The 27492-nt window shown below is 43.3% G+C and overlaps 2 protein-coding genes across 10 annotated transcripts in view; one reads left to right on the top strand and one right to left on the bottom strand.

The window, feature by feature from the left end:
- RABGAP1L (RAB GTPase activating protein 1 like) overlaps positions 1-15559 on the bottom strand; it is a 368567-nt gene extending 353008 nt beyond the window's left edge. For all 6 annotated transcript variants that reach the window (XM_075003254.1, XM_075003257.1, XM_075003261.1 and 3 more), the window contains exon 1: positions 15445-15559. The gene's annotated coding sequence lies outside the window, so the exon portion shown is untranslated. The remainder of the gene's footprint in view (positions 1-15444) is intronic.
- Positions 15560-25680: 10121 nt separating this feature from the next.
- Positions 25681-27492, top strand: part of RC3H1 (ring finger and CCCH-type domains 1) — an 87472-nt gene continuing 85660 nt past the window's right edge. For all 4 annotated transcript variants that reach the window (XM_075002706.1, XM_075002708.1, XM_075002707.1 and 1 more), the window contains exon 1: positions 25681-25841. The gene's annotated coding sequence lies outside the window, so the exon portion shown is untranslated. The remainder of the gene's footprint in view (positions 25842-27492) is intronic.

Raw genomic sequence — 27492 nt, 5'->3', positions numbered from 1 at the left:
TTGGAAAACTACAGGCATGGTGCCCAAACTTTTCCTGTCCCGGCCCCAATTAACAGTGAAGCAATCTGTTTGCATTCTCCCTCCATTACTGCCCAGCCAAGGCTTCCTCAGCAGAGTTCAGACTGAAGGAACAACAGAACAGAACTGGGGAGGGAGTGACAGGGAAAGAGGGCAGAGCACAGCAGCCCCTTGAGCCTGTCTGGGGGTGGACTGAACCTGGTCCAGTGACAGAGTGGGAGTGGGACTGGTGAGAACTCCCATCCCATCCCCATGGGGACTGACCCAGACCTGCTGCATGCCCTCCAAAATGTTTGTCCAAGCCTCATATTTGAGGGCCACTAACTATAGACTGCTGACCTGTCTTTCAGCCTAGGAAGTACTAGCAGCCACACCCAAGTTTCTTTCAGGGTTTCCTGTCGGGGAGCAGTTTATTAATTCAAATGCAAAACTTGCAGAACACCACAATATGTTATTCCCATTGCCAACGCAGGCTGCAGAAGCCTTTAACTCTGCACCTCTGCCTCTGATCCATGACCTACCACAGGTGCCAAGTGACAGTCTCCCCCCAAAAAACTCCCCCAGCACGATGGTTTATTAAAACTGGATTATGAATAAATATGCATAACTTGGAGATGCCTGGGACAAAACATTTCTTGCAACCTATCATTTTTAATGTTATAATCTGCTGAATATATGTGGTTCAGGGTCCTCACTCCCCTCCCTGCAACAGCACAAGCGAGTCAGTGCAGGTGCTCCAGCTATGGTGCCCCGCACCTGGATTAAAATCTATGACAGGTTCAGTCACAGAGATTCCTTTGAGACTGTCAGCTGATGGGCTGATCATACGCTGAGCCTGCCTGCTTGCCCTCTGGGGCTCCCCACCCTTGCCCTGATGAGCCAGAAGCTCTGATCTCCCCCAGCAAAGGCAAAGAATGGCATTAACAGCCCATACAGCAACACAGATGCCGAGCGGCAGCACAGCTGTGGGAAGACTGCATCACAGGGAACAACACAGCACCCCAGAGCACAGCCCCAGTGAGATCAAAACCCCAGAAAAATCCATTTGACTCAGCATAAAAGTTTTACACAGAGCAAGCTCATATGTTGTTTACTCCCATTTACCAATGAAAGAGATATGTACAACTGTTGCCATCTCCAGGCAACAATTATTTACACTGGATTAGTAATCAATAAATAATTATTTTATTTAATATAAAAATAGGATTTAAGTGACGACTGCTCAAAATTACTAAACTAACTAAAACAAAACATGACAGCTAAGATTACTTTTCTAACAAACTTGTTACATGTAATTTCTTACCCTACCATTAATCTTTTTCACAAGCTAGGCAGCCTCCTGATTTGGGCCCAATACTTCCTCCTGTTCAGTCTCAGATGTCTCATCTTGGTGATGAGCAAGGGGTGTGTTGTAACTGCCAACTATCCACACTGTTTGGTTCCCTGACTGTAAATAGGTTTTGCCCAAGCCGGGAATCCTTTGTGTTTGGATTCAGCCCTTTTACACCCGCACAGAAAGGTACCACATTCAAAACAGGTTCCAGCATTAGGTGACCTGGCCACATGTCTTAGCAGGACCAAAACTAGTCTAGGCTTACAAGAAGCACAAGACTATTCACAGATCATTGCCCTGAGCATCAGGCCCTTAAGCTCCTTAAATATCACTAATGTCTTCCAGTAGCAGACCTAGATCAATAAAAAAAGCTTACACTTCATATTTCTAACTTTAAATACAGTAATGATATGGGCACACAAACAGAATATATACTTTCAGGGGATTACAAGTTTCCCTGCCCCCCTCTGCATAAAGGCTTTTTAAGTTATATATCTTCATATTCAAAAACCTATTTCTATAAAAATATAGGGGAGTGCAATGTCACAAAATCATCCAGTAAGAAATTCTGGATGTGAATGAAAACTAACTTGGGCATTATAAAAGCCATAAAGGAGGATCAGCCATCAAAGCCTGAAGTTCTGCTACCTTTATGCATAAAGTAATAGCCACCAGGAAAGGAAGAAGAGAAAAAAAGAGCATGTAAAATTCAAAAGCAGTACATTCAGATCCCATAATGATGTGAGGTCCCTGTAACAGGGTAATACCTCTCACAAGCATTGGTAGAGTGCATGCGCTGTACTTTCTCTCTGCTAAGGGTGAGACTTCAGCAATGCAGCCCTCTGGCTGAGCATCTCACTATATGAAAAATAAAAAGGAAATCAGGTTACAAGTCCAAGGGTGGCATCTCTCAGCGACCTCAGCAACATATCTTTAACTACTGCCCTAACTTTTGGCTTGCCCCTCAGTCAGTTCAGTGGGGCCTATCACAGTAGTCTGGTTCTAACTGCCTCCCAGCATCCTCTATGCTCTCTCAAATTGTCCTTGTTCTGCTATGGAACAGTGCTCCTGGGCTCCCTTCCTGGAGGCAATGTCTTCACCCTCTTGGGGCCTTTCTGTCTCCAGCTTGGCCACAAGAAGAGTTCAGTTCCCCTTTCTGGGGTCCATTAAAAGTCCAGGACACTTTCCCAACGACTAATTGTATTGGGGAGAAGTCCAGGTCTACCCAAATACTCCAAATCCCAGCGCAAGGAACCTATTGATTACAGCTATTCACCATGTCCCTTTAAATACGCTGCATTGCTGCTACAATTTCGTGGTCCACTTCCTCACAGCCACAGCATATTCTTCATCTTTACCTGAGGGCTTTGTCCTGGTCAAGTCCCAGAAGCGAGCCTAGACCTTCTTACTCCCCAGGTCTCTGCCAGAACTGCTCTGTCCATGGTCCTGTACCACTCAACATTCCTCCCACTCTGCCCCTGCAGCAATTTTTATACTAGCCTTCTGGACCCTGATTGCCTAGAGTGGCTGCGTGGGATGAAACTAATCTCGAGAACCGCCTTCACTACCTCTTCTGGATCAGGGTGTGGCAGGGCTTTGAAGCCTCCAGCAGGAGCTTCAGGCCTAGACCACACTATCACAGTCACTAAAACTGGGAAGAGCCTCTCTGAACCTTTCAAGAATCTAAGAGAGCAATACAGTTGGGGAAAATACAAGGGATCTTCGCTTATAAAGAAGGATGGAATGTTGAGAGAGCTGTCACATGAACTCTCAGGGAAATGACAATAAATCCTTCATTCTTTAGCTGCAGCTGGTAATCCTTACTAAACTGAAGAGAAGCCCATGTTGGAGAGGCATCCTTCTGCTGAGATTACAGAGAACCTGTTCCATTCCTTAAAGTAAGTATAACTAAAAGGCTTTCTGCTACTTAGAGCAGAGCTCAACAACCTTTATCACCTCGTGGCACATTTCAGCACTCATTATAATTTCACAGACACACCCAATATATATAACTCAATGCCCTTCCCCAGAGCCAAGCTCCCCCAGCCCCACTCTAACTCAATGTGTTCCCACAGAGCCAGGCACTCCCAGCCCACCACTCTAACCCAACTCCTTCCCTTCCTCCAGAGCCAGGCACCCCCAGCTCCTCAATATAACCAAGTCCCCCATCCCGCTCCCATGGCCAGGCACCACCAGCACGCACACACACACCCCCACTCTAACTTGGTGCCAGCAACTCACCAGAACCGCCATGCACTTCTCTCACCAACCAGTGGGGCACATTCACAGAGCAGAAGACAGCACTCACAGCTCTGAGGCACACCAAGTGTCACTTTGTGGCACACCAAGTGCAGAGCGCTGACTTAGAGCACATACAGGTGACACAATAGTGAGAACACCTGATACGCACCACTGTTACCCCCAACAGAACTGCATCAGTGGTAGCAAATGGTGGGAGATTGGCTAAAAAAAATACACAGGTTGAACCTCTGTAGTCCAGCTCCCTCAAGACCTGACTGGTGCCAAACAAGAGAATTTGCTGGACCATGTGAGGTCAATATTGTCTAGCAGCATTACCAACATTTCCACTGTTTACTGTACTCTAAGAAGACATTTAGGGGTGAATTAGAGATAAAAGTAGCACAGAACACCAAGACCCATGACCAGGAGCCATAAAGAAACTTTATGGGACCACAGGAAAGTTGGCCACACACATAAGTAGTTGCCCACCTAACTAAAATCATTCCAGATTGCAGATGTTACCAGCTAAGAGTGTGCTATATTAGAGAGGTTCAACCAGTAGCTTGACGAAGCCTAAAGAAGTCTTTATGGTCTAATCCACCTCTGTCATGGGCTATATTTATTTATTTTACAATTTGCATTAAATTAAGGAGAGTGGAATCACTGGAAAATAGATTCCCTGATGGACTGTAGCCAGGTAGGGTCAAACGCCTCTCCATTTAAAAAAAAACTCTGTCCAGTTTTGGTCTTAAATGGCCTGGCCTGCAAATAGACAGGGTCAACTAGGTAAATAGTCCTAACTAGAGGGCAATCCAAATATTCAGGAATGTGGCTGATCAAAGGTGAAAACCAATTACCTCATGGAAGTGTGCAATCATCAAGGGCAAAAGGGGAATGTCAGAATTTATTTCTGACTCATGTATGCTAAGTAAAGCTCTTGCAATTCCCTGCTCAGCATATAACCACCCAGGTGAAGGTTACATTTAAGACAGATAATTTTTGTATAATTCATAGAATCATAGAACACTAGGACTGGAAGGGACCTCGAAAGGCCATCGAGTCCAGCCCCCTGCCCCAATGGCAGGACCCAGTACTATCTAAACCATCCCTGATAGATGTCTGTCTAACCTTTTCTCAAATATCTCCAGCGATGGAGATTCCACAACCTCCCTTGGCAATTTATTCCACGTTTGACCGTTTGACAGTTAGGAACTTTTTCCTAATGTCCAACCTAAACCTCCCTTGCTGCAGTTTAAGCCCGTTGCTCCTTGTTCTACCCCCAGAGGCCAAGAAGAACAAGTTTTCTCCTTCCTCCTTATGACTCCCTTTCAGATACCTGAAAACCGCTATCATGTCTCCCCTCAATCTTCTCTTTTCCAAATTAAACAAGCCCAATTCTTTCAGCCTTTTTTCATAGGTCACATTCTCTAGACCTTTAATCAATCTTGTCGCTCTTTTCTGGACCCTCTCTAGTTTCTCCACATCTTTTTTGAAGTGCGGTGCCAGAACTGGACACAATACTCCAGCTGAGGCCTAACCAGTGCAGAGTAGAGCGGAAGAATGACTTCTCGTGTCTTGTTCACAACACACCTGTTAATGCACCCCAGAATCATGTTTGCTTTTTTTGCAACAGCATCACACTGTTGACTCATATTTAGCTTGTGGGCCACTATAATCCCTAGATCCCTTTCTGCTGTAGTCATTCCTAGACAGTCTCTCCCCATTCTGTATGTGTGAACCACCACTTTAAACCAGTACTTTCTCCTGGAAGATTTGCCTGGCTGGCTTATATAAATTTAGATCTCTGCCATAAGGTCTGTGGTAAATATTTCACACAAGTTTCACCTCCAGAATACTTACTTTATCAAGATGAGGAACTTACACATAATAATAAAACTTTCTTCTATGCGAAAGAAAACAAAGAACGTATGGTTATGTATGAATTGCTTATTTCAAATTATTCCTACATACAGATATTTAATACTCTATAAGTCTACTTAACTTATTTTGCAACTGAAAGATGACCCGCATCTATAGTAAGTGGTTACATAAGTGACCTAAACACAGAAGCAACATGGATCAAATGCACTTCGAAGTTTCACACTTCAACGTTGCCGCAGGGAAGATTTTTGACTAATGAAGTGCTGCATATGTACCACAGCACTTCATCAGTAATCTCCCGACACCCTAATTACCATGCCCCCTTCGAAGTTTGGGGCTAGTCCAGACACAACCTTATTGACCCATCAGACTTCCTGTGTAATCTTGGTTAGATTCGCAGTTTGCAGAGTTAATTTTTATTTTAAGATGAATTCTGAACCTGACAACAGAAGGGCTGACAACATTTTTGTAAAGGAAGAGAAAGTAAGAAGCTGGGAATGGGTGAGAAGGGATGCATTACAATTATTACCTGTTCTGTTCATTCCCTCTGGGGCACCTGGAATCAGTACTATCAGAAAACAATATAGTGGGCTTGACAGAACTTGGGTGTGGCCCAATATGGCTGCTGTCAAGTTTCAACCTCAGTGAGGCAGGTAGGATCCTATTCTCTACCTTCCTCATATGCTGAGAGCAAGATACAAGAAAAGGGAGAACCTAGCATGACCCTCAGTCTGTGTTAAGTTTTCAGGGCTGGCAGTTTTATTTTTTTTTAAATATTTCATACAGAAATTATGGGGGGAAATATATGGACCCTGGGTCCATTGCTGGCAAAGACATTTCTGTACAGTCACATTGCAAAGAAAAAAAAAACAAGGAACATTTTATGCACAGTATTAAAAAAAACCCTTGCTTTCTTGATTGCTGCTAATGCTGCAGTAACCAAGCTAAATTTACACTAAACCCTTTGAAGTCCAATATTCAGGATGAAACATTTAATCTGAATAGCATCCAGGAGAGAAGGAAGGGCTAAATTATGGCTTTTTCAAGATTAACTGTTATTAATTTTGTATATGTACATGGAATTCAAATTATGCATTCATGATTCTTCACTGTAAGGGTTATCATTTATATGTTTATTTTCTGCTCAATAAAATTACGTATTCAGCTAGTAACACTGACATATTGCCTTTCAACTACACTGTTTTCAATATTTCTAATTTCTTTAAATTAAAAGCAAAGCCACAAGTGACAAACAGTCCACCACAAAAATATTTTTCATGTTACTGAGACATTGAAGAAGTTTTGAGACATAACTAGACACCTAATTCCCATCAAAACTCAATCTTTAAATAAGATATTTTCCTCTAGAAGTCAAATCCCCAGAGGAAAAGCTAAAATTCTTACTTAACTGCAAAATTATCATTTTGTTAGTCTTTAAAGTGCTACATTTCTGTTGCTTCGTTTTGTTTGAGTACACGCTAACGTGGTGACCTCTCTCTTACTATGCCAAATTATCAGTCTACAGTTGCTTGATAGTCATCTGCCCTATATAAATTAGGCATTATGTCCTTAAAACACACAGAATTAATATATTGTATGTACGATCGGTCTTACCATGCTTGAATTAAAACTGCAACCTGTTATCCTAGCTCAACAGCCCAAAGGTCTAGAAATTAAGAATAAAATATTTGAGTAGGATCTTTTTACTTCAAACCTATTTAATACTCTCAAGGTGTGTCTACACTAGGAACTTTGAAGTTAGGCACTGCATTGAAGTAGCCAGCAGAGAGCCTACACACATTTTCCCTTACTTCAACATTAACTTCGAAGTAGGGAGCCCAACTTCGAAGTCCTTACTCCATTCCTGGGAATGGAGTAGTGCCCTACTTCGAAGTTTAACCTCGAAATTGAGCGTCTACACACACACCCTATTTCAAAGTTGTTTACTCTGAAGTCATTTTTGTAGTGTAGACACAGCCTCAGGGTGCATCTACACTAGGAACCAGCTTTGAAGTTAACTTCTAAGTTAGGCACTACTTCGAAGTAGCCAGCGGAGAGTCTACACACATTTTCCCTTACTTCGAAGTTGACGTCAATGTACGGAGCCCAAATTTGAAGTCCTTACTCCATTCCCGGGAATGGAGTAGTGCCCAGCTTCGAAGCAGGGTGTGTGTAGATGCTCAACTTCGAAGTTTCTTACTTCAAAGTTGTACTTCGAAGTAAGCAACTTGAAAGTTATTTTTCTAGTGTAGAGACAGCCTCAGGGATCCAAGGGCAGCTCACATCCTCTTGAAAAGTTAACATTTCACTAGTTTTTGTTGTTGGGTTTTCTTTCTGCAAAAGGTTACCTATCTCCATGGCACAGGGTGGACTGATTTAAATCAAGGTGATATAAATTTAACTCACCAAAGAAAATTGATTTAAATCAAGTTTACCAAAAAAGCTAAGATTGTGCTTGGGGTGCCCTTGATTTTGGAGTAAGTCTCACTGAATTCACTGGCACTTCTGTTTTGTGAGAAAACAAGTATAGACTGGGAGCTCCCTTGGAAAAGCTGAGCTATGCTGAGATAAAATAGGGAGCAGACTTATGGCATCGCCATTATGGTCTGTGGCAAATGATGTTCCAAAATAAGGGGCAAGTTTTATGCAGCCTAAAGTAAGAAAATGACACCCTGGGGCAACTGGCAACTCTAGATTTCTCTTACTGAAGCTTTCTATATTGTATATTTGAGTGGTGTATTCTAAATCTATTTAACTAAATTAAACAAACCATAAGGATTAGCTAAACTAAACTTTTGTTTTGTTTTGTTTTGTTTTGTTTTAGCAACATCCAACACAGCAAACAGCTTGGGAATTTACTTGTCAAAACACACAAACTAAAAAGGCAGAGAAAAAGTGAATTATTTAAGTTACTAACCAGTCAGCCATATCCACACCATTTTCCCCCAAATAAACAGTTTTCCTTATGATGTTTCATTCTTGCAACTAAGTCCTGCATCTTTTTGCACAGCTTATATTTGACGTTTTGCCTTTTTTAAACCCAGGGAAAGCATTTCTTTAAAATAGTCCCAAAAAAGATGTCTCTTACTTCCAAAAGCCAGGACAGTTTTCCTATTGCAAAAGTGTGGGGGACTATAGGAAGATCTGTGTGTGCTGAATAAAGGTCTTTTTTTCTTTCTAGTACACTCTCTGTTCCCTTTTATGCTGTCTGTCCTATATATTGTTTCTTTGTCTTAACACAATACCTTAATTTCTGTGCCATGCTTAGGCAAGTTCTACCACAGAACAGAAACAACCCCTAGTAGCTAGGCTGAATATACTAGGGCCATTGATTCATTTTCATGAGACTAAGTGTACATGAAGCATGTTTGTGATGTAACTAACTTATTTTAAATGAGAAATTTAGCATTTTACTAACAATTTTTAAAAATAATTGTATATTTTTAAAACCATTGATTTTTATCCATACTGCCACGATATCTGAAAACCTCCAAGAAAAGTAAAGACCTGTTTACCAACCCATCCCAAGAAGTCCAAAAAGGCTCAATATTCTACTTTTATTGATAAAGATTGCACTCCTTCTGATCCAAAGCAGCCCTGGGTCCCTGGCACGAGTTTATGTTTTCAGCTAAAACAGGTACAGGTCAGGGTGGTTTTAAACTGGATTTTTAAACACATGACCTATGAGGAGAGGCGAAGGGATCTGGGATTATTTAGTTTGCAGAAGAAAAGAGTGAGGAGCAAATTGACAGCATCCTTCAAATTCCTGAAAGGGGGCTCTAAAGAGGATGGAGAAAGGCTGTTCTCAGTAGTGATGGATGGCAGAACAAGGAGCAATGCTCTGAGGTCACAGAATGAGAGGTATAGGTTGGACTTTAGGAAAAACTATTTCACCAGGACCATGGTAAAGGACTGGAATGCGTTACCAAGAGAGGTAGTCCATGCAAACAGAAGTAACAACAGTTCATGCTTGTGAGACCTACCCCAATTATCTCAATGGGGTAGAACCCTGAAACATAAAGATAAGTTAAATTCTGAGTGGGCTCATCACGCATTACCAAAATGTCTCCCATAATCTGCCCTTCCCCCGATACTAAAGTCTTCAGCTTCACCTCTAGCAAATTCTGCAATACTGTCATGCACCTGTTTAAATATAGAGCAACGAAGGGTCCTGTGGCACCTTATAGACTAACAGAAAAGTTTAAAGCATGAGCTTTCGTGAGTTAACTCACTTCTTCAGATGCTTCAGATGCTTCTCCAGCATCTGAAGAAGTGAGTTAACTCACGAAAGCTCATGCTCTAAACTTTTCTGTTAGTCTATAAGGTGCCACAGGACCCTTCGTTGCTCTACAGATCCAGACTAACACGGCTACCCCTCTGATACTGTTTAAATATACAAAACAAAAAACTTCTAGCATGCTGAAAATGTGGAGGAAAATAGCAGGATAAAGGGCTACTGTGTGCACTGTATTATGCAGTTTCACATTTAAGTTATTAAAGACCAGATTGCTACAGAGTACTTGAGGTCTTGATTATATGTATAACATACCAAAGGTATTAGTGTGGACAGCAAACTGGTAACAAAGTTTCTAGCTGAAATTGTTCCTTTCGCTGGTAGGAAAATAGTTAACACTTTGGTTCATATCACCTACTGGTGGTACAGGTTGAACCTTTCTAGTCCAGCACCCTTGAGACCTGACTGGCACCGAATGAGAGAATTTGGCGAACCATAGGAGGTGAAGATTGTCTAGCAACATTAACAACACTTCCACTACTTACTGGGCTCTTAGACATTATGGGTAAATTAGAGCTAAATAGCAGCACAGAACAGAGACCCGAGATTGGGGTCATGAACAAATTTTATCCAGCCACAGGGAACTTGGCGATACCCACAATAAGTAGAAAGTCATTTAACTAAATCATGCCATTCAACAGATGTTGACAGACAAGACAGAGCCAGACTAGAGAGGTTCATCCTGTATTATCTGTATCTCCTAAGATATGTCACTTGTTTTAGACCAAAATTATTGCTTTATCCACCGAACATGGTGATTAACTGTTTCTTCCTTACACCTTTAATTCCAAAATATTTTAAATAGAGGTTAGAGAAAAATCTCAACAGTAAAAACCACTCTTTCAGTTTTCCACCTTTAATAGATTCACAGATTTTAAGGCCTCCAGGAACCATCATGATCCTCAAATTTAATCCCATGCATAAAGATTTCACCCAGTAATTTCTGAATCATGACCATTACTCTAGTTTAACTAAAGCAAGTATTTTATTGCATACCTCATTCTAGGTCTAAATCATACCTAGCTAATTTGGACATATTTATACCAACTAATGAGTATGTCTACACTTACGCAGCTTCCTCGTTTGTGGGCTCACAGGAATCTTTCTCTTATTAGGGAACAGCTACATTATGAGGAGGTATTTAGTATCTTATTTATGGCCACCATATGCCTAAAAACATGATAGGGTTACTCAAGTCCAAACCCTTCTCACATTCTTCTCACCCCATTTGCTCTAAAATATCCCCTCAATTTCTTTATTTCTGGGAGAGCACTTCCAAGGTGATCTACACAGGAAAAATGGAAGTTTGTAACCAGTTTTGCTTAATAAAGGAGGTGGGATAGATTTATTTAAATCAAAGCAATTCAAATCACTAATGTGAATAATAATTACAAGTACAAAGCAGGAAACCTTCATTAAAATCAAGGATTTAAATTATGCCTTGCATTTCATTCTTAGTTATTTTTCTAAAGGAAGGCTGATAAGAATTAAAACATGGCCTTTACACTAAATTTGGTACTTCTTGATAACCAGAAAGATACATTGTATCTGCATACATTTATTTAAGCATTATAAAGCTTATCATACATTTATTCAGATTCTTAATTTCTATTTTATTTTAGAAACTCATGAATTATTTATTTCTTATTTCTAGATTACAAGTAATTTCCTTCAGAAGCAAACTAGGTGAGTTATCTTTCATTGAACCAATTTCTGCTAGTGAATGTTGGGCCAATACAAGATATTACATCATCCTCTTTGCCTCTCCAGTACCTTTGGACCAGCTACAATATTGCATACAATTAATTTACAGAAAGGTCTTGCCATTCCAGGGGGTTTCATAGAAAGCCATGAATGGCAAAAGCTGCACATACCAGGAGGCAGAGATGGAGGAGAGGTGTTGGTGACACAGAAAAACAGTATATCGTCTGCAAAGAATGTTTTCTTGCCTGCCATTTCAACAAGCACATTTAACTTAAAAAGAGTATACTGACAGCTAAACTGGAACAAAAAGATAATGCAATAAACTTCAATGTTAATTACACAAAACGGCTCTTTGAACTCTGCCTGGGAATCTTATTTTTCTGTAAGAGGAGAGGGTTAATGAGGTGAGGTTTGTAAACATCGGGATGGGAAGCTGTTTAGTCTTGCCATACAGTCTAGTTACTGAGGCTGAAGTGTGATCACTTGCCACCTTATCCAGTAATTCAACTATTTGGCTTTTTCCCTTCTCAGCCTGTTGACCACTGTCCACACTCACTCACTTTTCTTTTTTGTGCCATAATTAAGGCTGGGTGTTCCATTAGCGGCCTTAATGTGGTTGTGAGAGAGCTCTGAGAAAGCGGGAACATGGTGAATCGTGCTCGGGACAGTGCGGCATGGCACAGCTGAGTATAACATGACAAACAGCAGCACGGCGAACCGCAAATACGTGAAACTGCAAAGCCCTGGATAGCAAGGCTTTCTTGTATTTGCGAGGCTCATGGATACTTCTGTGTACACTATTCTAGTCAACCTTATTACAAGAGCCTCTACTAACAGAAGTTTGAGAGGGCACTCCAGATCCTTTCTGTAGAGAAGAGAAAAAAAGAAAGAGAGAGAACTGGCTGCGACCAGGCCCTTCACAATACTTAAACAATGAACATAGTCATCCATGAATCTTACAAGGCCAGACTTACCACTAAGTCAAAAGCTAGCTTTCTTACCAATACCAGCCATAAGCCCCCTGGATACCAATAGGCCTAACAGCTGCAAAGGAGTACACAATGGGAATGAATTCAAAATTATGTCTGTATTTGTGGAAACAAGACTGAGAACAGAAGAACCACGAGAGTTAAGGGTACAGCACCTGCATCAACAGGAAACATAATTTTTAAATTTAAAGAAGAGTTAGCTAAGAATAAGCATCCTAGGAGATGGAGGAAAGCACAGATATTGCCACCAAGAATTAAGAGTGGCATTTGGGAGACACCTTTTTGACTATGTCTACACTGGAATAAAAGACCCCCAGTGTGGGCATGACCGTCCAAGCTAAGCTGACTTGAGCTGAAGGGGTTTAGGATCAAAGGTTGAAAACTGCTGTGTAGAGGTTTGGGCTCAAGCTGGAGCCTGGGCACTAGGATCCTCACCACTTACAAGTATTTGGGTTCAAGTGTGTAATATTCAAAAGCAAGTATACATGATTCAGGGGGTGCTACCAGCTAAATTACTTAGAGCTTGCAAATATCTTTCAAGAACAAGGACCTACACAGGCAAAAGAGGGAATAAAAAAAAAAGTGAATGCACACAGATTCACAAGTGATGTGTTACTAAACAAATGCCAATGAGGCACAAGTTCACTACAGAAAAGAAAGAAAACTAATGATGTTTGGATAGTCAATGGACATGTTTCAAATGTTATAACGTGTCATGAACATCAAGCAAACAAGACAAGGGCTGGATCTATTCCACTTTTTATATTTATGTGGCCCACAGAGCATTTTCAAATTCTGCAAAATCTGAGTTTTCAGTAAAACAAAGGTTCTAATCTTGCCCTATCAGTTTCAGAAACAATCTTTCGATCATGGACTATGAGTTAGCTAAGGTACTGTTCTATTCCTAAATTTGAAGACAGGATGAGAAAAGGACTGAGAATTCCCCTGCCCTATTAATCTCATTAGAATGATAACACTTTATATGTCAACATTACTCATTAACCTAAGAAATGGAATACTAGAAAGAGTGAGGGTGAAACCCAAAGGGAGGCAATTGGAGTTGCTGCAGGGAAAAAAATTCACAGGGAAGAAAGACAAAAGCAAAAACACAGGAAAGTGAGAGCAAAATGTAGTATAGGGAAGAAAGAGTAACAAGAGGCAGAACTGCAGGTGACTGTAAGGGCAAAGTACATGCTCCCACTCACTGATGATGAAAATACAAATAAGGAACTAATAGTGATGGTAAGTGAAATTTGGTAATACGAAGTACACTGTACCCTTGATCTTTATGAAAACCTCTTTATTAACATAATTGGAAATCTCTGTGCAGAAACGGGTAGCATGTGGCCCTAAATGTACACCTTAGCACATAAACATTTAAAATTGAATTTAGCCCTCTAAACGAACAAAGGCTCAATGTTTCATTTCTAAAGACCACTCACAATGCATAGAGTTAAGTATTTGTAACAGGAAGTCTGCATAATTGGCACATTAACCTTTAAATCACCAATAGCAAATTTCAGAATGTGCAAATGTTTTAAATAAAGCAAAGAGTTACATTTTGAAAATCCATTTGTACACAGGCACTTTGTTACAATAATTTGCAGATAGCTTTACACAGAGGATAAAGGTAATTTTAAGTCTCCAAAGCATACAGAGCATTGACATGCAGGACTTGAGAGTTTGCTTAAGTCAAGTAAACACTTCAGTGGGGTAACACAGGTTTGCAGAGAACATCACTTGTTGCTTTCAATCCTAACAGGCAGGAAGTTTGTGAAGGCAGTAGGAGGTGCCGCTGCCCTTTACTAATGTCGGATTTTGCATCACGTCATCCACATCTTCATGAGACGAAAGCTTGATAATGAAAACATGAGAAATGTTCCTACACATGCTTCTTCTACACAGAAGTGGGTTTTTTTCTGGCTGTTGCTATTTTTTAAGCAGCTGGTACTTTACATCTTTTCTACAGCTCAAAACAGACCACACATTCAGAATCCCTCGCTAAAAAAAAGTGATACGTGTGAGATATAATTAACGTACAAGAGAATCGAATTCAAATGGCCCAGCCTTGAACCCTTAACACTGAGAATAAAATAACTGCCACAGCTTAGAAAGTTAGATCAGAGCAGACCTGCCAAGTCTCAGTCCTTCAGACAACGACTGCCTCATTTGGGATTAAGTTTTAAGGAGTTTTTAAAGTGTTGCCATGTGGGAATGAATGCTGTTGTTGTGTGTGTCAATGAAGTGTTTGTACTCCTCATGGTAGCAGACAGATGCAGGCTGCTGCTTTGCTAGCTCTGGGCTTGGGAAGTGACTTCACTTTTCCAACCGGGGAGGGGAGAAAAGGAACCCTTACACCTAACGCCCCCCGCCCCATCCCAGCTCAAAAGTAGAGCAACTTTACCCTGAGACAGCCCGGAGTCCCCAACACGTCCGCACCCCACGCTGCACTCACCCAGGGACCACTGGAGTGCAGAGCAGCACCTCCCACCCCCCCCCCAAAGCACCTGAAGACTGAGCAGGGCGGCACAGCAACTCCCGCTCCGAAACACACACACACACCCCTCGCTTCTCCCCCGCCTCCCCAGCGCACGGGGGAGCGAACACCGAGGCGGCAGCAATGTCAGCGGGTCGCAGCCGGTGCCCGCTCCCCACCTCGCAGAAGCAGCCCCCCGCCCCGCCGCCCGAGGTCACGGGGACCTGACACAGGCGCCACCCAGTCCCCCCCCCCCCGCCAACGGGGCAAGGCGAGGCGCTAACCCAGCGGACCCGAAAGAAAGCAGCTCCCTCCCCGTTTCCTGGCACCGGCGGACCCAAAAGGGAACGGCCCGGGCCGCCCGGGTGAGTACCGCCCCCCCCCTGCGCGCCCGTCGGCACAAAGCGGGGCGCGCGGCAGCCCGAACACTGCCCGCGGCGGCTCCAGACGTCGCCCCGCTTCCCCTCTCTCCCCAGCCGGAGACGTCGGCTCGCTCCAGCCCGCTTACCCCCGACCCGTCCCGGCTTCGCTCCGCCGCCGGCGCCCCGAGAGGTGGGAGGGGGAGGCGAAGGCGGGGGAGGGGAGGGAGAGTCGCGCAGCCGCGCTGAGGTCGGAGAAGACGGCAAACATTCCGACAGCGGGCGAGCGCGTGCGCCTGCGGGGGGGGGGGCGAGCGGCTTTCGGAAAGGGCGGCGCGAGCGCGCGGCCGTTGCCGCTCCCTCCAGTTGGGCGCGCGGGGCCTTGTGTGGGGGCTCGCCGCGCGCGCGAGGCAGTCAGCGGGCGGTCGGGGTCGTCGCGCGGCCGTGCTCCGGCGCGCCGAGTGGGGGCGGGTGGCGCTAGGCCCGGGTTTTCCAGCGTTCTGCTTCGGCGCCCCAAGCCTTGCGCTTCGCTAGCGAGCGCGCGCGTCGCCTGAGGAGTGGCTCGGGCGGCCTAGCTCTTTGCCCACAGGCGCCTGGATGGGAGAGGGCTGGCTGGCTGGCTTGTGTGGGAGGGGGGGCTGCTTGGGGGCTGAACTTCAGGCAGTTGAAAGCGTTGGCGGCTGCCCCATGCCCCCACACGTGGCTGTGGCCTGTCTGTAGCTTGGAGGAAGTAATGCCAGCTCCAGAGGCCAGAAAATCCTCAGGATAACCCCCCCACCACCACACACGCAAATACACAGTGCTTGTTAGGGTTGATGACTCTGATACAGGCATTAGGCAAAATGGGAAAGCCAGTCTTGGAGTTCTCTGGCATCACCTAGCAGTCTAGCACTTCTGGTCTTGGCTCATTTTGAGCCTTAGTGCTTCTAGGATGGGGTCAAATTTGGCTACGACAGATCAGGAAAGGGATCTTGGAGTTATAGTGGATAGTTCTCTGAAGACATCCACGCAGTGTTCAGCGGCAGTTAGTAAAGCAAATAGGATGTTAGGAATTATTAAAAAAGGGATAGATAATAAGACAAAAGATATCATACTTCCCCTATATAAAACTATGGTACGCCCACATCTTGAGTACTGTGTGCAGATGTGGTCTCCTCACCTCAAAAAAGATATATTGGCATTAGAAAAGGTTCAGAAAAGGGTGACTAAGATGATTACTGGTTTGGAAAGGGTCCCATATGGGGAGAGGCTAGAGAGACTGGGACTTTTCAGTGTGGAAAAGAGGTGATTGAGGGGCGATATGATAGAGGTATATAAAATCATGAATGGTGTGGAGAAAGTGAATATAGAAAAATTATTTACCTTTTCCCATAATACAAGAACTAGGGGACACCAAATGAAATTGATGGGTAGTAGGTTCAAAACTAATACAAGGAAATTTTTCTTCACACAGCGCACAGTCAACCTGTGGAACTCCTTGCCGGAGGAGGCTGTGAAGGCCAGGACTCTATTAGGGTTTAAAAAAGAGCTTGATAAATTTTTGCAGGTTAGGTCCATAAATGGCTATTAGCATTGGCCCCTGTCGGCAGACGGGATACTGGGCTGGATGGACCTTTGGTCTGACCCAGTATGGCCATTCTTATGTTCTTATGATGAGTTATGAATGGGGAAAAAAATGAGTTATGTTATCTCTCATTACAAATTAAGCATTGCTGTCAGAGCAGTGTTTCCCAAAGTGTGGTCCACAGCCAGTACCACTCCTTGGAAAAAAAAACACCGGTTCTTAGAAAATATACAGATTATCACACAGGATCATATTAATTTGGTGTATTTCATATTTTCCTATGTAATTAAGGTAATAACAATAAGTTAGGCACTTAAATATTTATATCAAGATTTATATCGTGTACTATTACTACTGCGAATACAAAAAATTAAAATGTATTCATTTTTCATTTTTATATGCGTTTATATTTCTGAGACATAAAAAACAGGTTCCAAATATATAAAGTTTGGGAAACCCTGCTGTCAGAGGATTGGCAGGATCCCCTTGCAAAGAAGCAGAGTGAATGCCAATCACCCTACTTCCAGTCCTTACAAATTAGAGTGCTCTCAGCTACAGTGCCATTTATGGTGCAGGTGCCAGATGGTCTCATAACCTCACTTGATTTTTGGTGACCCTGGCAACCACTTGTTCCCAGAGCTGCTAAAGCTTGTGCAGTTGCCCATGTAACATTTCTGACAAGTTGAAGGTTCTTATTATTTTGCATAGCATCTCAGTTTAACTTTCTTAGGCAGTAGTCATACAGTTTGAACCTCTCTAATCCAGCACCCTCGGGAGCTGACCGGTGTCAGATGAGAGAATTTGATGGATCACAAGAGGTCAAATTGTCTAGCAATACTTCTTACTGGACGTTTAGAAGACATTTAGGGGTAAATTGCAACTAAATACCAGCAGAGAACACTGAGACAGGGCTGGTGGCAGGAAAGAGTTTTATGGGACTACAGGAAACTTGGTAAGGTAACCATGATAAGCGGTCATCCAGCTAACTAAAATCATGATGGATTTATGGTTGTTGCTGATGAGAGAGTTCCAGAGTAAGAGGTTCAACCTGTATTTACTTCTGTGTGTTTGATCTGCTTCTTCTAGCCTAGCTACCCTGATCCATCCTGGCTTTTGTCTTTTAGAATGCTACTTTCTCTTGCTGAAAATGCTTTTCTTATTAAAGTGTAGAAGTCCTTCCCACTCATTGGAATTTATCACTAGAGTTGACGCATGAGTGTTTAGGGTACAATCCAAAATCCAGTTAAGGCTCTCCTTTACATGAGCGGTTACCAGGTCAAGGATCTGGAGACTGATAATTCTAGCCTTGGCTTTTCTTTTCTTCATTAGTCTCTAGTCCTAGGCCACTTGCATATCCCCCCATTTAAAGTGTGCTTTAGTGAAGCAGCATCATATTTGTTTTAAGTATAAGGACTAGATTTGGAGCAGCTGATGCTCCTTTCAATAGTGTATAATTAAGAGCTGGTCCAGTGCCTACTTAAGTCAATGGGAATCTTTGAATTGGTATCAATGGGCATTGATCAGTCCTTTTTCAGGAAACTGCAGGAATTTTCTGGTACAGTCACGGGCTTTTAATCTAGTAATGATGTAGGAACAAAAACAATTCTTGGCAATTTTCCTGGACTTTCCTCTACTAAAAAAAATTATAATAATTAACTTTGTTACTTAGGGTTATTAGTACCTTTTTTTCCTAAACAAAAGCCTTTACAGACTTCCATGTGTTTCCTTTTGTTGAAATTATGTCTAGTTGCTCTTTAGTTTTCTCTGAAGCATTATCCATGCTATTCTGGAAATAAGGCAATAGAAGTTAGCCTACATCAGTGGCGTCAGAAAGGAAGAGACCCGACTGCCACACCCCCCAGCCAGGCACTGCCCCACCTCAGCTAGGCACCTGGCCTCCACACCTCCACTGCCAGGCACCCTCCCCGCCACCCCTGCAGCCAGGCACCCTATGCCCTCTGCCGCTGGTGACTCACCAGAGACACACAGCCTCGAGAGCTGATGTGGCAGCTCGGGAGCTCAGGCACCACATGGCTGATTCGTGGGGCAGTGCAGTGGGGCATCTCCTTAGGCACCAAGCTACTACGCTGCCGCTTGAGCCACCACACCAGCTGACTGATCTGCTTTCACCACAATATGCTTCCCCATTCACCATATGTGGCAAACAGGGAGCGTATTGGACACCGCAGGCCTACATCTTTCATGTTTGTGAAAGATCAAGAGCATCATTTGTACAGTACATGGTCTGCAGAACTATTGAGTACAGGTTTCCTGTAGTTACTTCTAAATTTCTTGACACGGCAGAGCACAGTAGTCCCTAATAATCCCCTCATAGAATCATATTAAACATGTTTTCTTCTCTTTACATTAATCACATATGGATGCCACTGTGGTATTTATCTTACACGAGGGACACAAAATTTTACATAATATAATGAGTCTGTATGTTTGAACAATCAACATTGAATATGTCCCAAACTTGTAGGCATCCACTTTCTCACCATATGGCAGTAGAAAATTATATTTTCCTACATGTGGAAAGTCTCAAACATAGACTTTTGCTTTCATGTCATAGTAAGATGGCCGTTCTTAATATGTCTAGCACCCTTGTGACCTGAGCAGTGCCAAACCACAGATTTTGATGAACCACTGGAGGTCAATATTGTCCATCAGCATTACCAACATTTCTACTGCTTAATGGGATCTTAGGAGACACTTAGAGGTAAATTAGAGATAAATAACAACACAGAGAGCCAGGGCTTGTGGCTGAAAACAAACTTTACAGGACTGCGGGAAACTTGTCCACAACCATGATAAGTGGACATCCAGATAACTAAAACCTTGCTGGACCACAGATGTTGCCAGACCAGACAGTGCTGCACTAGAGAGGTTCAATCTTTATCCAGATCCTCAAGCAGATAATTTCATTGCTAGTTCAAATAAACTTATTGTGAGATTTTAAAATCCAGTAATTTAACGTATGTTTCTAAAGGCATGTACATTTTTTGAATATAGAAAAACATATCTAACAGAATGTCTTTATTCATCAGAATTGTTTATATTATTTATTTTACAAGCCAGCGCTACAACTATCAGGTGAATAAGGGATACAGTTTTCATACTAAGGTAATTTTTTCATAGTTTAATCAAAGTCCATCCATCCATCAACCTCACTCAATGTGTATGTCCTGATAAATTGATCTTAGATATTACAGCTATGTAATCATTCTAGCCAGAACTGCATATCTAAGACTGACTTTCAGGTCTAGTGTAGACCTGCCCTTAGTTGGCAGAAGAGATGAGTGAGGAGGTGGGATTTGAGAGCAGCCTTCAACTTGAAGAGGGGTCCCACAGAGGATAGAGCAAAATTGTTTGGTGGTAGCAGGTGATAAAACAAGAAGTAATGATGTCAAGTTACAGTGGGGGAGGTTTCGGCTGAATATTAAGGAAAATCTATTGTGACAGTTCATGACCCCCATCGGACTATTATCTGATGTGCTGAGACATCACTGAGGCAGCTTCCCCTGACAGCCTCAGCACCCTGTAGCCCTGTTTTGTTTAGCTCAGTTCTCCATCCTGCTTCAACTGAGACACAGGTACAGCGCCACACCTCCAAGGCTGCAGACACAGACTAAAAGCAGTGTAGTGTGAAGTACACAGCCTTTCTGGGAGCTGAACTCAACATAACTCTGTCTTACTCTGCATGGAGATCTGTACAGTATAATTTAATTAAATCTGCCTTCTTTCTCAATGTACTTACTCCCCATGTAGTAATTACTTAAACTGGGGTTATTACTAAACAGAAGTCACTTTTTTAAGTATAAAAATATAGGATTTAAGTCATCATAAGAGGTGGTAGACAGAACAAAGTAGATAACTGAGCAAAATAAACAAACATGCAAGCTAAGCTTAAGACACTAAATAAATTAGTTACATGGAAAATCTCACCCTAAACGTGGTTCTAAATATGAAAATTACAGATACCTACAGCCTAACTTCACCTACAAAAACAATATATGCATACATACAGTATATTCATGTTCAGTAAACCACATCGTCTCCAATCATATAAGCCATCTCGCGTAAAGCATGTCTCTGTTATGACATAGTCATATGATAAGTATATTTTCATAAAGTATATGGTATGCCCTGTTACAACTATTTAATGAGGTGGGTCTTGAAGCACTGGAATGAGTTACTTAGGGAGGTTGTGAAATCTCCATCTTTAGAGGTTTTTAATGCCAGGCTTGAAAATGCCTTAGCTGGAATGACTTAGTTGGGGTTGGTCCTGCTTTGAGGAAAGGGTTAGACTAAATTAACTTCTGAGGTCTCTTCCAATCCTAATCTGGTTTGATTCCAGATCTCACTTACATATGCTTCTGTTGTTGACAAAACAAAACAGATCACCCATCAGGGATCAGAACTCATTTGACAAAATCAGTGGATACTGCAATAGCCTTCCTGAATAATATGCCAATCATAGACCTCTGAAGAGCCACCACTTGGGCCTCAAAACATATTTTCATAGATCATTTTGCAGTAACTCAGTACTCAAATTCAGACACAATGCTAAGACTTAGCAGTACTAACCTCATCTCTCCACAGAACTCGGAACACCCTTTAATCCACAGGGGGGCACTGCTCTACAGTGACCTGAAGTGGAGCACCCATTTGGACCTCACTCAAAGAAGCAAAGTTTATTCACCTGGTGCAGTAATGGGAGGTTCTTCCAGATGTGTGTCCTTGTGGGTTCTTCACTGCTAACCTCCACCCCCATCCCATTCTATTTCAGAGTTCACAATATGGACTTCAAGGTAGAGAAAGACCTGAGGGGATTGGTGTCAGAGAGGTAGCCATGTTAGTCTGTAGCTTCGAGAACAACAAGAAGTCTTGTGGCACCTTATAGTCTAACAGATGTTTTGGAGCATAAGCTTTTGTGGGCAAAGACCCACTTCATCAGATCTGTCTTGAGGTCAGATCTGATGAAGTGGGTCTTTGCCCACGAAAGTTTATGCTCCAAAATATCTGTTAGTCTATAAGGTGCCACAAGACTTCTTCTTGTTCTCTGAGAGGACTGGGTTGCTGGTGCACTTGATGAGATGCCAATGGCACGGCCATACAACCATTATGCATGTGTGAGCCAGACAAACACTGCTAACTTCTGCATTTACCTCATTTTCTACAGTATTCACTATGCAAAGCATCCAATCACCACCAACCTTCTTTGTGAAAACCAAAACGAACTCATTAAGCACCTCTGCTATTTCCAAATTTTCTATATTATTTTCTCCGCTTCATAAAGTAAGGGTCCTTGGTCCTCTTCGTTGCTTCTAATATATTTGGAGAATATTTTCTTGATACCATTTATGTCCCTTGCTAGTCTGAGCTCATTTTGTGCCTTTTCCTTTCTAATTTTCCTCCTACATACTTGTGTTGTTTATATTCATCCTGTGTAAATAGATCTATTTTCCACTTTTTGGAGGACTTCTTTTTGATTTTTAAATCACTCAAGATCTCCTGGTTAAGCCAGGGTGGTCTCTTGTCATACTTACTATCTTTTGTCTTCAATGGAATAGTTTGCTCTTGTACCCTTAATAACGTTTCTTTGAAAAACTGTCAATGATCTTCAATTATTTTTCCTCTCAGACTATCTTCCCATGGGACCTTTCCTGCAAACTCCTTGAATTTGCTAAAGTCTACCTTCTTAAAATCCATTGTCTTTATTTTGCTGTTCTTCCTCCTCCTACTCCTTAGAATAATTAATTCTATGATTTCATGATCACTTTCACCCAAGCTGCTGTGTCTTCTTTCAAATTCTCAAATAGTCCCTCCCTATTTGCTAAAATCAAATTTACCATGATATCACCCTTATTTTAACCCCTTATATCTTTACCCAGAGGCTACATTAGTATATAGACAACTAAGATACTGATTTGATTCCCCTCTCCCCAGTTCTATCTTGTCTCTCCTTTGTCTCAGCTATGAAAACCCATGCTCCCGCAATTTCTGACCCATCTTCCAGGTTTCTGACTTGGGCCTTGGTCACCTGCCCCCATTTAATCTAGTTTAAAGCTCTCTTTACTAGATTAGCTAATCTGAGTCCAAATGCTTTCTTCCCCTTCCTTGATAGATGGACTCCATCTCTGCTTACTTACCAGTCCCTCTTCCTATAACAGCATCTAATGGTCAAGGAAGCCAAACACCTCCTGGTGACACCATCTTTGCAGCCAGGCAGTCATCTCTAGCATGCATCTGTCTGTCCTGGGCCCCTACCTGTGACCAGAAGGATCGAGGAGAATATCACCTGCACTTCAAACTCCCTCACCCATATTCCCAGAGCCCTCTAGTCACTTTTGATCTGCTCAGGGTCATACCTCCCAGTATCATTAGCACTCACATTGATGCTGTAGTAGTAGCATGGCATAGTAATCAGAGGGCTGGATGTTCCACAATGATACCTCTATAAAGTCTTGAATACAGGACCCTATCAGGCAGCATGCCTCCTGGGATGTCATGGCTGGGCAACAAATGGGTGCCTCCGTTTCCCTCAGAAGAGAGTCTCCAACCACCATCTTTCCTCCTGGGAGTAGTGGCTGTAGACTTCCTAGCCTTGGGAATTATGTGGCTTTTCCTCCTCTGCCTTTGGGGGTGATTGTTCATCCCTTGTAGCCAGGGCAGCGTAACTGTTCTCCAGAACCATGGTGCATGGGTTGGGAGCAGGAGTGGAGCACTGCCTTCTGCCAGCATTAACCAGCTTCCAACGTCCTCCCTGAAACATAGGCATCTCCTCCTCCCCTCATTAATGTGCCAGCACTTATAGTGCATTTGACAAAATTATTTTTAATAACTGACGCTTAATATTTTGTAAGCATTTTATTGATTCAAATTTTCATAGTTTTACAAAATTATGGTTTTTAAATGCGTATCAATTTAACCTCAGTTGTAAGAAATTATAAGGGGTTCATATAATTATTTAATTACAGTAGATAGTAACAAAGCTTTATAGCCATTAAAAACAATATGTCAAATTTATGTGTCAAAATATACAATGTAATTCTCCTTCAATGAAATGGTAAGTTCTCAACATTTACTAACCTTACCTATCTGCAAATTCTGAATATTTTTGATGGAAATATTTCTTTGTCAGTATCTAAAACTGCTATTTACTATTAGCACCTGAACTGTGTCCATATCTTATCTCTTGTCTTAGGGTGTACATCTACACTTACCAGACTGACCCAGTCAGTGTCCATCTTCCAGGTTTCAGTTTCACATGCCTAGTGGTGATGCACAAAATTGAACTATCCAGGCTTGACATGCAACCACTGTATTCCTTGTTATTAGGAGGAGTAAGGGAGGTAGACGGGAGACTTTCCTGCATCAACCACCCTCAGTGAGAATGGCCAGATAAGTTGAACCTAGATAAGTTGATTCCAGCTATGCAATTGTTGTAGCTTGAATTGCGTCTCTAGGATTGTCTTTCAGGTCTAATGTAGACCTATCCTTATAGTTAAGATTCTAAGCACTTTAGGGCAAAGAGTGGCTTTTTGTTTTGTTTATACAGTGCCTAGCACAAGCAGGTCCTGGTTCATGAGTGGTAGAATATAAATAATACTACATCTCTAAAACACCAGTGTAAAAAGGCAGCTTGTAAAAGATGAGCGATAAAGTTGTGTATTAAATCCACTTTTAAAATACAGGGTGAGTCATTTAACCTTTTGAAAAGACAGAGTGACACGATATAGTACGAGGACCTTATCCTGCAACTGGCTCTGGAGACCCCCAGTGAAGGCAGTGGGACTCGTGGGCGCTGATCACACAGAGCCAGTTACAGGACTGAAGCCTAGAACTGTCCAGTATTCATAGCACAAGACTGGGCAGCCAGGACTGTTGGTTTCTATTTCTAGTATGTCCTTGAACAAGCACAACCTCTGCATCTGTTTATGTATCTGTAAAACAGAGGTGTTGTTAACTACAATATTTAGCTTTCACAGAGCACTTCCAATCATGTGAGCTCTGGACATACTAATTAATGCATTGAGGTTTCTATAATGCTTGGAATGTAATGTAAAATCCTCAGTAGTCACAGGCTTGTTGTGCTAGGTATTATAAGACAAAGGAATCCTTTGGTGGGACAGGAGGACCCTGAAAGATCTTACCACTGTCCTACATTATTTTAACAGCTGTATTTAAGTGTTACAGCTTTGCCTGTCTAAGCAAACCAAGGATTGGCCTCTCCCAAACTGGGACACTTGGCATGCACAACACCAGCAACTGAAGCCTCCAATTATGGAAGGCAGGAGGGGGGAACCATTAATCTTTCTCCACCCCCTGCTCAGAAACATGGGTGACGTTTGGGAGGGGAGGAAGGAAGAAAGCCTGAGGGGGAGGGAAGGACACCCATTAATCTCCTTCGGAACGACAGGGTTGGGGTGTTGCAGGAGGAGGAGCCGCCAGGCGGTGTCACCTGCTTCTCCCCTTCCCAGAAAGGGCTAGAGCAGGGCAGGGCCTGGTTACTGGGGGGGGCAGCCGGGGGAGGCGACAGGCTACAACTTGCCCCCTGAAGCTTTCCTCCAGCTGACGGAGCAGCCCAGCAGCTGGGTGGGGGCACAGGAGCGTTTCTCCCCCCCGCCAGGAATCCTGCTTCTCTCCTCCTCCTCCTCCTCCTCCTCCTCCCGGCCGAGCCCAGCCTCCCGCGGCAGGAAGGGGAGGAAGAAGAAAGGGGAAGAGGGTCGGGGCAGGGCCGGGGAAGGGGGGAGGAAAGGAAGGAAGGAGGAGCAGCAGTGCGGGGGGTTGGGGGGAGGCGGCAGACGCACAAGATGGCCCCTGCTGCAGAGGCAGCAGTAGCAGCCGGGCGCGGGGAGGAGGCGGCGGTGGCCGGGCGGCCCCTGCTGCGGCTGCCGGTGCTGGAGGCGGTGGGTGCTGCGGCCAGCCCCGTGGCCCGGAGCTGAAATTAGCTGCTGCTGGGAGCCCAGCCGTGCGGTGAGTCCGGGTGCGGGGAACAATGGGGCCTCTCTCCGGCCTGCTCCCGCGGGAGCCGGGGGCTCGCCCGGCCTTGCTTGGGGCTTTCGGGGCGGCGGCTCTAGCCCGCGCCCCCGCCTGCCTCGCTAGGCCTCAGGCTTCGGCCGGGCTCCATTTCCGAGCTGCCCTGTCGTGGCGGAGGCCGAGGAGGCTGGTTGTGAAGCGGGGGGCCGGAAGGGGGAGAGGGCCTGGGTGTGGGGGGGGCGTGTGTGAGGCTGGCCTCGTGTCACTGGGGGGTTTGGATCGAGGGCACTTTGTGGTTGGGGGGAGGGGGAGAGAGTATAGCCAGCCCCCCCCCAACCCCCGAAGTGTTTTACACAACAGATGGGACGTTGGGGTCGCTGCTCTCCAAGGGGTTCAGCCCTCACCGTGGGTTTGCAGACCTGATGTGGCACACGTTGTATTTAATATACACACACGTAAGTCCCCCCCTCTTTCTGAGTGTGCCCCCCCCCGGGTCCATTGGTCATCCTGGGACTGTTTTGGGTGTCGATCAGAGTTGTAGGGAACATGCAGGTCGAGTTGGCCAGTGTCTCCTGTCTGGGCCTGGAAACTGAGAGGCCTTTGGGAGATGTAAATCTAAAAAGAGCAAAAGGGTTTGAAATCGTTTTTGTCTCTTTTTTTTTTTCTTTTTTTTTTGGTTTTGTTTTGTTTAACGTTAGACACTGAGTTAAATGATGGGGCAGGGATTTCCTGGGAGGAAACAAGAGCACTGAGTAGCTACCCTTAAGTATCTGGGCAGGGGAAAGATGGGGGGGAATGCCCAGAAATGATGTTTTGTCTTCAGGGGCCATGTTGAGTGAGATCTATGCCATTTTAAGAGTCCACAAGTCAGGAAACTGACATTTCTTGTACAAAGTGGTGTTTAATTAAATTATGTCCACAAACACCTGTGTGTCTTGAGCAGTTGTTTTAAAACTGGATTTGTTTGTCCATAATGGGGGGGGAAAATGTCATCGTGACCCGTTGCCATTGAGGAATGAGCTTTAATTATTTTAATATAATTTTGGTATGTTGAAAAGAGCCAAACTGTTAAATTGCAAAAATGAGTTAATGTTAAAACAGCTAGTTCACCTTTGTCAGTGGCAATGCTACTTTTTCACACTAATTCTTTTAGTGACATAGTGTTCTTTGATCACTCTTGTGACATGACAGTTGGACTATTTCTACACTTACATACTGTTGTGATGCCCAGTTATTGTGGCATATGTAAGTGTGCTACCTTTTACACTAAACTATTTTTTCCTTTTCAGACATTTATCAATCTTATTTTAGACCCTTCTTCTAATTATTAAGCATATGGACAACAACTTGTGTTAATGGTCTCAGTGAAGTCAATGAGACTACACACGAGTAAAGTTTTGCACATACTTGTGTGCTGGTAAGACTGGGGTTCACATCTTTATCAGGTAGCAAATTTGGCATTGAAATTGTCAATCCGTTGTTGTGAACATATAGTTTCCATTAATGTTAATAACAGCTGGTTCTGCCAAAGTGAGATTTTCATTCATCCCACTTTCTTGAAATTGATTCAACCTATTATTCCTGTTCTGCAAAAAGATCCTCCAAAGCAAATGATTTAAGCAGATTATTTTGAGGGACATTGGCACTG

The sequence above is a fragment of the Carettochelys insculpta genome, chromosome 9 (genome assembly GCF_033958435.1).
Source record: "Carettochelys insculpta isolate YL-2023 chromosome 9, ASM3395843v1, whole genome shotgun sequence".
Lineage (NCBI taxonomy): Eukaryota > Metazoa > Chordata > Testudines > Carettochelyidae > Carettochelys > Carettochelys insculpta.
This window is presented reverse-complemented; position numbering and strand designations above follow the sequence as displayed.